At 45.7% G+C, this 17,737-nt stretch overlaps 1 non-coding gene across 1 annotated transcript; it reads right to left on the bottom strand.

Moving 5' to 3' along the window:
* Positions 1 to 6,341: 6,341 nt before the first annotated feature.
* Trnar-ucg (transfer RNA arginine (anticodon UCG)) lies at positions 6,342 to 6,413 on the bottom strand. Its single transcript has one exon. It is a non-coding gene; the product is annotated as a tRNA-Arg (tRNA).
* Between the last annotated feature and the right edge of the window lie 11,324 nt (positions 6,414 to 17,737).

Below are 17,737 nucleotides of genomic sequence, written 5' to 3'. Positions count from 1 at the left end.
CTTATTCACAAAATACAATATTGTCCCAGCCCCGAAATGTTACGACTATCGACTTTGCAAGGCATTTAAACAAGAAAGTAAACGCGGTGATGGTTTCATTCAGAAAATAGCTAAACTGGAAAAAAATGTAGAAACATATAAGACGCGTCATTTTGAACCATGGAAAATCACGACTACTAGAACTACATGCGGTCTACAAATGTTAAAAAACAGACTACCTCGGCTATTAAACAGTTTGGATACTAGAAACGTCAAGCTTCAGAACATCAGTTTTAAGGCATTGCGAGAGAATTTCAAAATGTAGTACATGCCTTTTGTTGCCTGTCTCAATTTGTTTTTCGCTAATTTGTCACCTTTGGCTATAGTGGTGTTAGTTTGTACATTGTGTTAATTTGTTTGATATGTGTCAATATGCTAATTTGTGTGCGCGCGCTATCAGGCGCAGATATGTAATAAAAGAAATGTCGTAGTTATCATTTGGTGTTAGGCAGCGTGCCTAGCACTAATGATAGTGATCTTCCGTGGTTTTTTTTCTTCTTTTATTTCGAAAAAAAAAGGCTGTTTTATTGTTCTGTTTGTCTATCATGCCTTTTTTTTATGTATCATGCCTATGTATGCCAATTTTATATATCATGTCATCGCGAATTTTATGTGTCACGCCAATGAGGGGGCCTGCGGCCTTGTCAAGCTGACTTCTTTCAGCTTTTTCCGCAGGTCTCCTACATCATGCAACTGATGTGAAATAAAGTCCTATTCTATTCTATTCTATTTTTCCGCAAGAATGACTGCGCTTCCACGCACACAATGACCCTGTTGGGGGTTATACAAATTTGTACCTTCCCGGTCAAATTTCACATGCATAGACGAATTTCAAGTCACAAGAACGCTGCTCGATGTAAACAAAAGCCAAAGAGCTTCCGTATGTTTAGATTCACGAAAACGCTCGAAAACAAACAATGCCAGTCGAGCATGTGGATATGGTAGAAGGGGGGTTTACTTGTGTATGTTGACGTTTGCATTACTAGGAAACGGTTCCAGGCATAAACGGGAAGTCTCGTTGCTGGCCGGCATTATTGGTAGTGATCGGTGCACTGGCATTCACTAGTACGACCGCTAGTTTTCATGCAAGCATTCGCAGGCCACACTGCGAGCGAAGCGAAGCTTGCGGATTTTAGGATTAAACTTAGCCCTACCTGACGGAGCACGCCGTACCTAGACGGCAATTTTTGTCACGCCGGCTCCTACTATCGCCGGCTACTATGGGCAGGTTGCCATCTATAAAACCGGCTGTATCCAAACGCAAAGAACAGCAACAACAGCGAACGCCCGGCTCACTGTTCGAAGCGAGCCCTATGATTCCTGAACCATGTCGTCAGGACGACCAGGACCGAGGTTCTTCGCGACCGTTGTTATTGAGCGTCCAGACACAGCGTCGCCACCGGCAGCGTGATGCCGTGGCCATACGTCCGGTTACTCTAACCTTCCACTGAAATCGCTACTGTGTCTTCACTGTCTGGCCCTCGCTTCGTCAGGAGCTGCAACCCCGATCCGTCGCCGTCGAAAACTCTTGCGTCGCCCGTTTTTTCAAGGTCCTCCACAGCGTCTCCTGTACAGCAACCACGTCAGACTCTTGCATGCCGTGAGACCCTTGAACTATTTCTGTCTCTTGATGGATTATTAGTCACTATTTCCTAAAGCCTGGATCTTTCTATCAAACTGTGGCTTCCAGTTTTTGATAGGTATACGTTTCTCTATTACTTATGCCCTTGTGCCCTATTACAAATGAATTTTATCCTTACCTGTCAACTATGTTGCAACTATCCATCTGTCATGCCAGGACGTCTCCCGAACCTTAACACAACAGTAATAATATGCCAATATACTTCACTTGTTTATAAGCCCCGAGATTTTATTTTTGTATCAGCCTAGCAGATCTTTTGTGGTTGTGACTTCTGAACGAGTAAAAACTGCGTTAGTTCACCAGTTCTGACAACGGAGTTTTTGTAGCGAAAGCTACAGTACGCTACCTCGGGCAGTCTTCGCGGGGTGACCAGTTTTGACCTTGAGAGCTAGAGGTCAAATAACGCTCCGTTCCGCAAGCGCTCGTGTTGGAGCCCCGCCCGATGGCGCGGAGAGATAGGCGAGGAGGGAACAAAGGATCGAGCGGGACCCGTGCCGCCACCTGGCAGAGAAAGCTGAGGACGCCGCTGCCACAGCGATAAGTGCGCGCGACGGAGAAATGCGACGTGTGCGCAGAGCCTTGTGCGATAGAGTAGGACGAGCATACAGCTAGGGTCCGTCGAGCAGCGGTGACGCTTAAACAACTCCATGAGGCGAAAAAGAGGAAACACGCTACTGTTGCGTCCATCTTTGCTATCTTCAAGTATTACGCGTTAATGCGAGCTATCTTCATTTTTTTTCCACCTCAGAGCTACAAAGTGTCCAGTGAACCGCACACGCTCGAATTCAACATTTTGCAGCAAGCTTTGTATGGATAGGGTCCTGGGAATTTGCTTTGTGAGTCAGAGAAACGCCGCCAGAGAATCTCGGCGACAAAAACGACTTTATCATGAATATTTGTCAGAAAACGGCAGCAACCCTTCTTTTATCTAAATCTCCGCTCCCTGCCACAAACAAACACATACTTTGTAATGGATAGCTACGACGTCTCCAAAATTACTCCAAGTTTTATTTACTTCTCATGATTAGTTATTTCACAGGGAAGTTAGAAACGTCATTGCAATGGCATCTGAGGTAGGAGTATGGTAGCATAAAATGGCTGCAACTGTGGTTTATGAAAAGTTTTGGTGAACGAATTACTTATTGGCCGTTAAGGCGGCTTTATCATTAAGCCGAGATTGATTTACATGTAACAATTAATTAAGGGGGAAGTTGCAAACGTTAGAAAAGTTCTAAACGTTACAGTATTGCTGCTGCTGTAATACATCATCGTCTACGCAGGGTTTAGGTTAGAGAAAAAGATTTATCTCTCGTTTTATTTAAGCTATCTAGAAAGAAATATTACCTGTATTAGCAGCTAAGATTAATCGAACGTTACGAAGAACTTTACCGACATAACTCTACATATTGTATTCCCCATTCTAGATTTCCTGGTTTTTCCTCTCCACAGTAGGGATAGGGCTTTAAATGTTTTGTAATGGGTTGAAAATCACGAATTACAATTGATACACAGGTGTACAAACATAAACTTACTTTTATCTCGGATTCACGTTTTGAACTTGTTTTGTCGTTCAAGAGAAAACATTTGGACATCTAAAGAACAGTTCAGAAGATCTCGCGTTGAACACACTGCCTCCCAAAAATAATCTGCAGTTGTTCTATCCCCTGCAAAGATTGGCAGTAGGGGATTACGCAGTAGACAGTGCTTGTCACACTTTGCCCGTGCCGTCAAAAGAATGGGACTGAACTGCCGAAGCACTGTATTGCGTCTCCTAAGTGGGAGGTCTGGGATCGGGCGTTATTCCCAGGGTCCCTTAAGAGCCGCGCACATGTTGGTGTGTTTTCTTAATGTCGACCCCAATTTGAAGGTATTGCTGCCGACGAAAGAGACGTTATCTCCAGAGTGGTCTTTGTTAACGTTTTCTTTGTTATCATGTCACAAAGCACGGCTGTCTTAGTGAAACGACTTTCCTTCGATGCACCGTACGGTGCGTTGCGTTTTTATGAACTCCGTATTGCTCGCACTCTGTACGCCTGGCTCAATCTCCAAAAGTCATTGTAAGACATGAGCCTTTAATTGTACCTTTTAAATGCGGCTTTCTTTATTAGCAATGAAGTTCTCCTTTAAAGTTTATCCGTGCAGCTTATGCTTGCTACAGCGTAGCGTAGTTGGATATATGGGTACGGCTCGCGTATGTGAATCCAGCAAGAAACAATCAAGGCAGCAAGATGGCGGCATAATGCGGAACCAGTGGGAAACCGACCAACACAACTTCCATTTAAAAATTAATACCGGGTACTATAGTTCTGCCTTCGTCTGTTTCGCGCAAGTTCCAAATTGCGTGGATCTTTGGGGACAACCAAAAATGGCAGCATCTCTACTCCGTGGATGATGGCGAGATTGCGGAGTGCAGGGACTCCAAATCACATCCAAGTTGCACCCCGAGTGACAACAGATTGGCGCCCCGACAGTTATTCGATTTGAGCCGTGAGTTGCACCTTGATTATTCCCTAAAGGGAAGTGCAACTCACGGCTCAAATCGAATTTCGCTGGATTTGCGCTTGATGGTGGTGTGCGCACGGATGTACGCGGACGTACATCGGGAGTTCCCGGTACTCTGCACCGTTACATGCGAGGTAGTAAGCCGTTTGGCTCTAGCTTATTAACTCACAGGTCGTAGCCCGATGGGTAAGACGACTGACACTAACTCTGTCTTGTCCACGTGACACAGGCTCTAATCCTGCCTGTGCCTGCTTGATTTTTTGCGATTGTAAATGCTATGCGCATGGACGCGGACGGATATTGTGCGGTCCTAAGGTACTCCGCATCTAAAAGCGGTGTTTGTACACCCCCTACTTTAAGTAAGACGCTGCCCGAATGCTGCTAGGGGTTGGGGTGAATATTAGTGCAAGTGTACACTAACATTCAATACTTGTTCCGGCTACAGTCTTTTTCTTGAAACCAGTCGTCGCTGACAGGAAAACAGAGATTACAAAGAGCACATACGAATATTTCACAATTAGGCTATTGTCTTCCCCGCAATGTTAGTGCGGATTCTGGATGTGACTCCACATTGGATTCTTGATGTGACCGCACGTTAGATAATTACTTTCCCCTGGAACAAGTATCTCCCTCTCTCATGCCGAATAGCAGGCACTGCCTCCGGTGCCAGTAGGAGTATTTGTTACTTTCTTCGTTTACAATACATCGAAAGAGTAGAAGCGCCAGCGCGGATTTTAAAGTTGTATATTGCGTGCCATTCGCGGGTCCCAATTTTTTGTAATGGACGCATTCGTGGCTCCCGTTGCCATGAATGTAGTATTGCTGTTAACATATATCTTTTAGGTGAATATCCTATAATAAACGCAAACCCAAGAACCCAAACTGTTTATTTACATCTTAAATATTTCGGCAATGCAGCCAAAAAGACTACACAGCCTTCGCGAAGGGTCGGCGGCCCTTACGGAAAACTTTCCTTTTGCACGAAACAAGCCTAATTGAAAATTGCGATGTTGAACAATACAACACTACAACAGAGATTAAAACAGAGCATATATATATATATATATATATATATATATATATATATATATATATATATATATATATATATATATATATATATATATTGTCACGGAACTCACATAACGACGGACAATGCCCCACCGGGTCATGACCCAATTAGGACTACGATGATAACGACGACAACGAAGTTGCCGGCGCGGGCTCTGGCTTGGCCGCCATGTAAATAAGCTGTAAATAGATCCTTCATCACCATTCGCCATGGCTCGCCTCATCACTTCTGCCGCAACGTAACATTTGGTGGAGCGTGCTGGGTACATCACATACTGGCCCCAGTTATGCATGCCATCGGCGTGGACCCAGCCGTCAACGTTGAGGGAGCTGCGCCGGGCAGCCACAGCCCTGCCGTGACCACAGCTCGACCATGTCCTCCGCCCGTACCCCAGCCCGTGAGACGCCGACGAAGACCTGCAGAGAACCACCGTGACGAGACAAGCCGCAAATGTCGTATCCCCAGCCCTTCCGTCCTACGTGGCTCCTACAACCGCCGACGCTGTCACGCATGAAGACATCGCTGCTGCGGGTCCAGCATCCCCAAGAACATCATCGGCATCTGTGGCGCCAAGCGATTATTTCGTGTACATTCTCATCGCATTCCTCACCTGCATCACAAGTTCATCCTGCCGCGGCTTCGACCGGGACGGTCTCCCTTGACCGGAGGATCATGTCACGGAACTCACATAAAGGCGGACAATGCCACGCCGGTCATGACCCAATTAGGACTACGACGATAACGACGACAACGAAGTTGCTGGCGCGGGCTCTGTCTTGCCCGCCCTGTAATATATATATATATATATATATATATATATATATATATATATATATATATATATATATATATATATATATATATATATATATATATATATATATATATATATATATATATATATATATATATAGGGTTTGGAAATGAGGGGCTCGTTAGGAAATACAGAAAGAAATGCCGGCAGTCTACAACGCCAAAGAAGGCATAGGGGAAGGTTAGACTATTTGTTTTTTTTTTTTTTTACCGTTAGTGACGTTACATTATTATTAACTTTTATTAATTACGTGAGAAAGAAAGAAAAACACGCGCCCAGAGTGGGGACCGAACCCACGCCTTTCGATTCGATCTCGAATGCCTTACCAACTCGGCTATCTGGGCGACTGTGTTCTGCTTCACTTTCTGGGGTATTTATATTTACACTGTATCTGACGCTTGAGGGTAATTAATCTCACGTAATTAATAAAAGTTAATAATAATGTAACGTCACTAACGGTAAAAAAAACAAATAGTCTAACCTTCCCCTATGCCTTCTTTGGCGTTGTAGACTGCCGGCATTTCTTTCTGTATATATATATATATATATATATATATATATATATATATATATATATATATATATATATATATACATATATATATATATATATATAGAACTGCAACGACGTCTAAATGCCGAAGTCCTCGTTCCTCACCCGCCAATGTTATTGAACTGACTGTTGAAGGTGTAGCCGCATTAGCGCTTGTCGATACTGGTGCCGCTGTGTCCGTATTAAGTGAACGCCTGTGCCGCTCATTGCGAAAAGTGACGACGCCACTCTCCGACCTTACTCTCCGAACCGCAAGCGCGCAAGAGGTGAAACCGTTGGCAATGTGCACCGCTCGTGTAGCTATCCAAAACATCACGTACATCATCCAGTTCATTGTCCTTCCCTCGTGTTCTCACGACATCATCCTCGGATGGGACTTCTTATCACGTCATCACGCCATCATTGATTGTGCTCGTGCTCAGGTCGAACTATTTCCGTCATGCGAGCCGCCATCGAATGACCTGCCCGTCAGGTTAATCGTGACGGACGACACGTCCCTTCCGCCCAATTCCTCCGTGCTTGTGCCTGTTTCTTGTGACGTCAAGCCTGATTCAACTGTTGTTTTCACGCCATCGAGTGTTTTTTCGTCTCGGAGTAAGGCTGGAAATAAGGCTCGGAGTAAGGCTCGGTAGTAAGGCTGGAAAACGCCTGGTTGCAGCTGTCGGACGATTGCAGCATAACTTAACGGTATCGTCCCAGGAGAGGCAAGAGGTGACGCCACCGGTGGCGCAAGGGGCGCTGCCACCTGGGGTTCGAGCGATGCCGCTACAGATGGCGCGAAGGACACCGTGGAAGGCGAAGCAAACGGGGCTGCTGCGGCGGAAGTCACAGGCGCGGGCACAGGCGTCGGTTGGCCGATTGAAGGGAGCGTCTCAGCAACCTGCTCTCGGACTAGGCGGCGCACATTCGCAGGCAAAGGACACGCAGGCTCAGAAGCACAGGGGAGCAGGGACAGCTGCCGCGTAACTTCTTCGCGTACGAACTGCTCAATGTGGGGCAAAAGGCACGAAAGGTCGGGAGGCCAGGTTAAAGACGATAGCGACCCTCGAGATAAGCCATCATTCGGCGACCGACGCTGGCGTGTGAAAACGCGCTGCTTTCGCAGTTCGTCGTAGCTGAGGCACAAATTTGTAACCTCGCTCACAGTCTGCGGGTTCTTTCCCAGCAGCATCTGGAAGGCATAGTCCTCAATGCCCTTTAAAATGTGCTTGATTTTATCGCACTCGGGCATCTCAGGATTCACTCGCCTGCACAGGTCCACGACGTCTTCTATATAGCTTGTGTATGTCTCATTTTCTTGCTGGGCTCGCGTGCGTAGGCGTTGCTCAGCGTGAAGCTTGCGGACAGCGGGTCGAGCGAACGCCGCCAAGAATCGGGCCTTGAAATCCGACCAAGTTCGCGCATCGGTTGTATGGTTACGGAACCACATTCGGGCTAATTCGTCCAGATACAAGTCGACGTTGTTGAGCTTCATGGCGTCATCCCATTTATTATGAACGCTCACCCTTTCGTAGGAGGACAACCAGTCCTCTGCGTCGGTATCGTCCTTGCCACTGAAGTGGGGAGGTTCGCGTTGGGGCAGAACACCGGAGCACATGATGGGCGCGGGCTGCGGCGACGCCATTTCCTCGTCGATTCGTCCAGCTGCGGGTGTAAGCACTCGCTGCGTAATTCCAGGTTGGGGACCTTATAAGGTGTACGACCTTCACCAAAATATAGTGGGGTTTATTGGCAGGAAGGCAAAGCAAGGCCTGACTATCGCGGAGTCCAAACGCGTCCAAGCGAGCTCTCGGGTCGGGGCACCAGTCCCGCGCACAGCGCTCTCGATGGGGCTGTCTAGCCCAGATTCAAGCACATACCCACTTGTGGTGGATTGTCCAATATCCAAGTACATACATCGTCTGACGCGAGACGTGCACGGCACACACCCATTTAAGGAAGTGGCCATGATATCTTCATTACAATATATATATATATATATATATATATATATATATATATTTCTACTAAATACGGTGAAGCTGCGTGGAAGAAGGACAACTTAGAAGTTGATACTAACGCAACACGCTAGTGTCAAAGGGGTGTACCACTGATCTATCATCTTTTGAGAACTTTCTGTTGAAAGCCCGTTTCTTAACCTCATGTGTGCCTAGAAACAAGAAACTGTCGGGAAGCTCGACTGGGAATTTCATGGTGTGGTATGGAACAGTTATGTTCTTTTCAGTCTCAAAAAAGTTCCTCCGGAAAATACGTATGCTTACGTGATTGGAAGGCGATAGCCAGCCATTATCCAAGCTTCTCAACTGCTGCGTCATGTTTGCGTCTCTTTCTTCGGTTTCGCTTCTTCGTTATTAGACACCCATTTTCCAGATAGGCACACTGGCCCCAATTTACGCGGCAGCTTATCTACAACCAGAGATGAAGCTGGTACCGGTTTTGCGCATGTGCCGTCATGGTAACCTTCACACGGAACGCGTCATGGTATTTAAGGAAATCCTGGCTTCGTTGTGGCGTGGGGCGGGTTAGCGACGTAGTTACCGCCGTTGGCTGCTCTGGCCACCTGGATTCATATCCGATTTGACCCTAATTTCTCTAATTTATTTTCCCTTTGGAGGGCCGTCAGTTTCATACAATTTATGTTGCCGCCGGCAACTACAGTAACGTTTCACGTTCGACGAGACATTTAGGTTTTGCGCCCAAATAAATGTGCTGTGTTTTTATAGCCCTGTGGGGAACCACAAATTCGCATTTTTTATATTTCCTTAAAAAATTGAAAAGAATTCTTTTCACGCTCCTCAAAATTCAACATGATTTTACGCCCTTAGTTCCAGGTCCTTTACTTTGTGACACACAACGCACCGTCAGTCATAAATGAATTCGCATTCCTTGTACTGAATACTGAATTCCAAAAACACAATGATAACGTTGAACACGTTTCAGAACGCTTAGCTGAGGCGTTTTGAAGCGAATAAAGTTAAATCCCTTGCAAATGGGTTGCGCCATGCGTAACATGAAACTTCTGCAAAGGACCCCATTCGGCAGGCATATCTTAATTACAAGAGTGTGGGCAGCGAACTGTGTAATTAAACGGCGATTATTAGATGCGGAGCGTCTTATGCTCGGGGGTATGTCCCGCGGCGTCGGCGGTGGTCCGGCGTCCGCACACAACCGGTTCTTGGCCAATCCCCCACGTGGGTACGTGCTATAGAAGAGGAACAACAACAACAACAACTCCGGTTGTGCTTGCGCTTGTCTCCGTGAATCTTAAGATGAAGTATGATGGAAGCAACAGCCCCGTCAGTGAGTGTGCTGACGCAATTAAGTGAGAGCATCAGCGCAAACACTAACAGCAATTACACCCAACTACAATCCACGGAACGTGTATAGATCTTGTCTTTACCAACTGCAACGGCGACGACTACATACAACCGCTGCTACTGTGCACTTCAACGACCATAAGGCCGTCATACTCAAAGTAAGAAGACATGCAAACCTAAATAAAGACCTTTAGATACCACTTCAATCTCGTCTCACTCGCGTATATACGCATACAATAAGGAAAATTACACCCATCTCCCCGAAGGGAACCATGAGTAGGATATATGAGCATTACGGGGTTCAATACATTTCCACCAAATTTGGCTAACAAACATAATGGAAACGCAAACGGAACCCCCATGACGCTCCGCATCCTACTCATGGTTCTCTTCGGGGAGATGGGTGTAATTTTTTTTTAAGTGATAGAAAATATGCTTGATTAATGCATGCCTTCACTCGTTCGAGAATCACGTAAGCATGAGATAGAGAAATAAAACAAGTGACGCACCCGCATCGGAGATCAAAACGACCGTTCTAGGGACGCCGCCGTCCCTTCGAGCCGTTACTTTGATCTCCATGCGGGTGCATAGCTCGGTGTTTTCTTCCCCATATCACATCCTCACAGGACAGTGTAATGCAACCAAATATGCTGTCTCGTGCAATACCAAGTAATGTCCAATCAGTGGTCGTGCTCTAAAAAAATGTTAATTCGCTTGCGTTACTGTCAAGGATAAGCCGTAAATTTACTACTAAACTCGCATCAGCTTGCAACGCCCTCCGAAAAGCTGGAGGTTATTTTGACTAAGTTATACCACGTAGGCTGTTTTGCTTTTTTCAAGGGCTACATTTATTCGTGCATCGATTCCTCGGGTCTGGAGCAACGTACAAACCAGATTTAGATCCTATCAGGGAACCGCATAAACGAGCGCTGAAAATTATAAATCATTTTAATTACTAAGACTCCAGCAAGCCACACTACCCAAAATAAATCTTTTGCCTTTAGAACTCTTGCTCGCCTGGCAAATATCCGTGTGTACAATATTTTAAGGTATAATCTGACCGTCGATGTGTCTGTTTTCTATAATAAATTATGTAACGCCAAACATCTCTCGATGGAGAGCTTGTATTTTCAGGAAGTTTGAAATGAATATGGAGGGCGGTTACTGCAGTATAGCGTCATTAGGACATGGAGTGATACACCGTATGTTATAAACCAATTACCCCAATTTTCTCAAACCCTGGAAAAGCATTTGTTAGCTCAAGCCTGAGGGCTCTGTCAACACTACTGTCTTTTTGTTCCTGTTGTTGTGTTTCTCTACCATTTGATATGTATGCGCGCAGGTGACTAAACACGTAATTGCATCTGCGAACATTAGTGACGGTGCCGTAAGTATCCCCATGAATGTTTATCATGCTATAGTGATATATTATATTGAATGATTTTGTGCTAGCATTTTTACATCACCAATTATGTGAGTCGTCTGTCACAAACTACACCTGTCTGTATGTATCTCCCAGAACCCGCCACTAGTGTTTCACTATATGTCCGCACTGTGTTAGGCGTATTTTAGGGGAGAAGCTCCTCTTGCTCGGGCCCTGTCCCGTCCCTCGTTGCTGCCAAGCACGACGGAATGATGATGATTGCGGTAGGATCCCCCTAGGGTTTGGCTCACGAAAGATTGTCCGAAGAGTTCAAAACGTTCAACGCGTTCGTTGCTACCCAACAAGGAGGAGAGGAAGAAGTAGAGGTTGTCGTTCGTCGCCTGCGAGCTGAAGACACGTACCGGGGGTACGCGACACAAGACGCTCTGCAGAAGGTGATGGCCAAGGTGGCTAAAATGCCACACTCTGAATTCGCCAACTTACCCATGGAGATTCCCATCATCGTAAACAAGCCCTACATATTCACCACAAACATCGACGTCGTCGACGGGCTAGTCAACGGAGCGGTGGAAAGCTTGACGTCTCGAGTCTTTATTTGATGTATGCGGGAATGTTTCACGGTTTTACCGATAAGCATTTGAACTTCGACCCTCTCATCATCATTCACTTCGTGGAGCTGGCGGGATTTTTTTTTGTGTTAATTCATGCTGAATAAAGCGCAAATGAGGTGAAATGAAATTAGCAACAGTTTTTGGCCAGCTAACCTAGATCACTTCCTTCGAATGTGAGAAGGAGCACAACGTCTAAAACCTCCAATATTAGGGAGGTAAAAGTTTGAACAGTTTGCTATGGGTATTATATTGACAGTTGTATTAATATTCGCGCCATGAAAAACAGCATACAAACAAGCATGCATAGTGGGGGGATCTAAGAGTCGCGTATTGCCACCCCTACCCGAAGTTTTTCAGATTAGGAGAAGAGATGCGAGAGGCCGATAACCCATGTGAGCGTGAAATAATGGCAATTTACAAAAATCGTCCTGCGGTAGGCTTCTAACCAGGTTTCGACGTGTGCCCTCACTACGAGTATCAGACATTTTGCAGTGCGCCTAAAAAAGAAAGAAAAGTCAAACCGGAACATTATGTAAACAATACCAACGGAACCGGAAGGTGGTTATAAGTATTTGATTATTACCTTCTTTGTGTTGTCGGCTTTATGGTTCTTTTGTCATTCATCGTTATTACTTTTATTTTCCTACATTTCACGTTCTCTATCTCCCATTCTTTTTTGGAACACATTCCCTCACAGCGAAATGAAATTCCCAGCGAGATACAGGCTCTAGAAGAAATCGCTCTGCCAGTAATCACCTTTGACTTCCATATATTACCTGTCAGAACGGCGGCGTCTCCATCTAAGTTGTTTATTTTAACCACGAAGACACGTTTAATAATGTAATACTCACCGTAATACCGCAACGGCTAAATTCGTTATCTAAGAACAGTAAAGGGTAGCGTCTGCATTCTGTTGTTAAACTTATCGCAGGGCTGGGGACAGCGACGGTATCCTTCGGACAGTTTTGAAGAGTGGTAAAATTAGGACTCGATCCTCTGCTTGAAAATGTCTGATCCGTTGAATGTTTCTCAGTGGCGCCGTAATTGGCTGCTGCGGAATAATTTCAACCACCTGGGGCTTTTTAACTTCAGCCAAAATTTCTCCGCAGGGGCCTTTTTGTTTTGGCCTTCATTTGAAAAGCAGTCACCGCTGCAGGGACAGAAGTCAGGCCCTGTAGTTAGCACCACAACACCTGAGGCACTGATCCACCGCGGAGTTTTTGCAGGCAAGTGTTTGAGTCATTGCAGTTCCTAAGGCCGAAATCTGTCAAGGGCCACACTGCAGAAACTATCTGACCTGATATTACAAAAGCCTTCATATGGTTGGCTGATAAGGAGCTGTACGAAGCATTAGAACACGCTGTGAGTGGTACATAAATGACGTAGATGGGTGTTCTGGAAACTCGATGACAACGGCGACTGGCCGGAACAATTTCCGTTGCTTGGTGAGATCTCCATTAGTGGTCGTGCGCAGTGCTGCAGGAAATAGCGCTAGCCAGACTAGAAGAAGCAAAAAAATATTCAAGGCAATCATTAAAAAACTGAAATTACTAAAACTCAGTCCTTTGCTAACAGACCATCGGTGCAAACTTGAATAACGTACCTGTAGAGGGGTGCCCCCTCCGACCGTTCAATTCATATTTCTTTGAGCGATTGCTGCACAGCTTCGAACTACACTTCTAAGAAAATCCAAAGGAAGCATCTGCGGAGGCCTATAAGAAACAGTGAAAAAATCCCGCCATCTCCATAAGGTGAATCATGATAAGAGGATCGAAACTAAAATGTTTATCGGTAAAACCGTGAAACATTCACCCACACATCATATAAAGACTCGACGCGTCAATCGTTCCACCGCTTCGTTGACAAGCCCGTCGATGACGTCGATGTTTGTGGTGGTTATGTAGGGGTTGTTTTGGACGATATGAATCTGCATGGGTAAGTTGGCGAATTCGGTGTGTGACATATAAGCCACCTTGATCTCCGCCTTCTGCAGAGCGTCTTGTGTCGCGTAGCCCCGGTACGTGTCTTCAGCTCGCAAACGACGAACGACAACCTCTTCTTCCTCTCCTTCTTGTTGGGTAGCAACGACCAAGTTGAACGTTTTCACCTCTTCGGCCAATCTTTGGTAGGCCAATCCCTAGGGGCATCCTGCCACTATCATCATCAATGTGCCGTGTACAATTTGCCGCCTACGGCCGGGACAGGGCCCGAGCAAGAGGAGCTTCGCCCCTAAGAAATGCTATCTGTAAAAGCGAGCAGGACCTGGCACAAACTGGTTCGTTTAAGTGTAGTTCTACCTCCTGGGTAAATTTGTTTATGCGGAAAAAACTGTGAAAGTGCACTGAGCACCCGCTCTTCCGGTACTTAACGATAATTTCCTTATAAAATAATAAAACGGAAGTAGGCATGCATAAAAATAATTTAAAACTGTTTGGAAACACTTTCTTACATGAAAATGGGAAAATTTGAAGTTCTGAGGCGGAAACCGCGTGTTCGTAGAATTACACAATTACACCGCTACCGCACATGTGAGACCTCCGCACGCACGATAAAGGAATTTTAAAATTTTCTCTGCACTTTTCTGTGGGCGCGTTGCAAAGCTTTCTGTTGTTAGCAAGTACCAAATTTAGGGAGCATTCTGGCCTAGGCGCCCACATTCTCCGTAGATGCTGGAGGGTTACCTGCCCCATAATGTTTTCCCTGGATCAGAGATGGTAACTGGCCTTAGACGTCATTGCACCGCGGAACTTCGTCGTTCTTCCTCGTCTGCTTGTGAAAGCCTAAAAGAAATAGTTTATATAAAAATGGATACTCTATAGGTATTGTAAAAAGCGCTGCCGTCTTTTTTCTACTACTACGGTCTTGGCATGCGCGAACTCTTTGTCGAGCTTTTGTGAACGAACATATTCGCGCTACCATGTTGCCATGTCATCCGAATGCAAAACCACGGCTTGGCAACTTGACTGATCATGGGGTTTAACGCGCCGAATCATTACTTGGGCTATGAGCAACACCGTATTCGAGGTCTTCGGAATAGTTTTGATGACCCAGGGATTTCTAACGCGCGCCGAAATGTTGACGCACGGGCGTTTTCGCTATTCGCCTACATCAGAAATGCAGCTGGTATGGCTGGTAAGTAACGCGCGTCTTCGGTCTCAGCAGCCGTACCCACTGAGCCCAGCCGCGCGTGCCACTTGGTTAGTTCAAATAATTGGTAAACCTGTTAGAAGGATTTACTTGTTATGCCCAATGGGCTGCCATCTTCGTATCTTTATGCCTCTTAAAAAAAGGAAGCTGGTTGCATGCTATAGTAGAAGCGCAGCATAACGGCTGGGCGGGCAGCCAACGTGCATGCGCTCTACCGACGTAGCGAGACAAAATGAGTGCTGCGTGCATCGACTTACAGGAGCTGTGTGCTGGCATTTCCGGGCTGGTCATTGCCTCTGTGTAGGGATTTCGAGGAAGGTAGCGAAAACCCAACAAACCCATTCAACAAAGCTGTTCATGCAATACGACAGCGCGCGCTTCAAAGTCTAGCTGTGGAGGACCACCTCCATTTTTTTACAGTTTAACTGTTGCACCCCTCCCCAAACAATTCCCGTGACTACGCCACTTCAACAGAGAAAAAAATGGAATTATGCAGGCACATGTGTATTAAGGAGTGAAAGCCCCTTACTTAACTCCTTCGGGAAGTTTGCAGGAATAGGAGCATTACAACTTTCTGGGACTCGCATAGAATAGGCATTTGAGGAGTTCAAGAGTAGTAGTCGTCAGTGTTCATTCACTGTTTAGGTACCAGCACACCTATTTTCCGTTTCACGGAGCACATCTTTCGAATAAGTGTTTATCAACTCTAGTACACAAAAATGTATGCAGTTATTATGGCAAGAGAACAAAGGCTTAGTACGGAATATTTTGTTAGGTGACATTTTATGTGTTTACAGAAATCGGGCTTTACTTATTATTATCTGCAAATAATGTATCCTGCCTGATGTCACGACGAACGTTTTATGCAATCCTTGCACCTTGTATTTTTAATATAGGTATTTTAAACCATTAAGGCGAACATTGGACAGGCAAAGTCAAAGACCAAAGTCCAAACAGCTTCGACTGCGTCGGAAAGGCGCAATCGGATAGACGTCGGCCTCATAACCCGTGGGACCCACGTTCGATTCCGAATAGGGGAAGTGTTTTATTTTTTGCCGGACTTTATATGCCTTTGCTTTTCATCAACATCGTTTCATGATACCCGTTGTGTAAAGTTGGATTTGCTGCGTTCGGCGTTTTGGCGTGACATCGAACACCATCAGTGAGGCATAGAAAGTTTGCCTTTTTACATAGCGCAGGAAGAATGAGTCTGCGTATAATTTTTTAGTGCGTAAGCAGTATGGCTATTCCCTGAGATACCTGACTGCAACATCAGTTTTGTGTCGTTGGAGCACCATGAAGGTACCCTTAAGCTACGAAGGTACCCTAATATATACCTCTATTGTAGAGGACAGAGTTACATTGTGCGTGTAGTATGGTAACCAATCAAAGCCAAGAAAAAAAAGCGAGGAGTCGGACAAGGTATGTTTTATAGAAAGGGCCTTCTTAAGTATCAGTGTGGGAAGGCATGCAGCTTGACGCCGCAGAGAACATAACCAGACATACGTCGCCTTTATTAGGCTGGTTTTTAGCGACGTTGCAATGCTTATGGGCAAAGAAGTGCATGTTACTTGCGAGGGAAGGCTAATAAAAGTGTTGTACGGCCAGTTTGACACCAAAGCCAGATCTCTGGTCATAGTCGATGGCGGGACCCAATTACCTGTGAAATCACAGCAACGAGGCAGTGCAGTGCCACGAATAAGCAGTGCTTGCATTAGTTGCCGATGCTATAACAAAACTTTATCTGGCCAAAAAAAAAACTAGCGAACACTCGGCCATCGAACCGCAGTACCAGCATCTCTGATAGCTGATGTCTTCCCACTGGACTTGGTATATTTACTTGAGCGTGATACAATTCTGTTCTTCGCTTAAAGAATTTTAAATCGATCACTCTTATCATATCTCGGTGAATGTAGTTCTGAGGGCTCGTGGCATTTCTGCGTATTTATTAATTAATTAATTTATTTATTTACTAAGGGCGAAGCTCCTAAAGCCATGGGTCTGTCCATCCCTTGTGTATCGTGGTACGTGACCGCCGCATGCTTTCGGAGATGACGCAAAGTGGGCCGCGTTGCACGCGCAAGAACCGGCCGCAAGCGACAGCGCAAACTCGGCACCGGGAGCACGAGCTTGTCTGTGTTCGCCAACGGAGGCGCGAGCGCACGTGCACTGCGAGGGGGAGATCACGCAAGAGATCACGCCACGAACGCAGGCAGTCGTTCTCGGAGATCGAACGAGACGCAAGGACCTTTTCTCGTTTCCTCTCGTCTTGTTCGGGCACAAGTTCGCCCTAAATAAAAGTTCTTTCTTTACCATTGTGTCCCATCCTACGTGACAAATTGTGGTGGAGGTGCGCGGTAGTCCTCGATGGCGCGGGGTCTTTCACCAGGTCTGGGCCTGGGAGCATTGACTCCGAAAATAAAAGTTGATTTGTACAATGTACGCACACAGTCTTACCGATGATCTCCATCTCTCGAGCTTCGCCCCACTTATGGTCATTCATTCCGTGGATATGGCGTGATTTTTTTTATTTTGAATACCCTAAAGGCCCGAAAGGGCATTACATAGTGGGGATGCAATTCCAACAAAATAACTAGACACATATCAATACAAACTACTAATGACAGTCAGACACCTATCTGTGCAAAAGGTTCAA

Source organism: Haemaphysalis longicornis, unplaced genomic scaffold, assembly GCF_048455015.1.
Source record: "Haemaphysalis longicornis isolate Haplotype H1 unplaced genomic scaffold, Haemaphysalis longicornis Haplotype H1 scaffold_4, whole genome shotgun sequence".
In the NCBI taxonomy this organism is placed as follows: Eukaryota; Metazoa; Arthropoda; class Arachnida; order Ixodida; family Ixodidae; genus Haemaphysalis; species Haemaphysalis longicornis.
The sequence above is the reverse complement of the archived record's forward strand: the minus strand, read 5'-3'. Positions and strand labels throughout refer to the sequence as shown.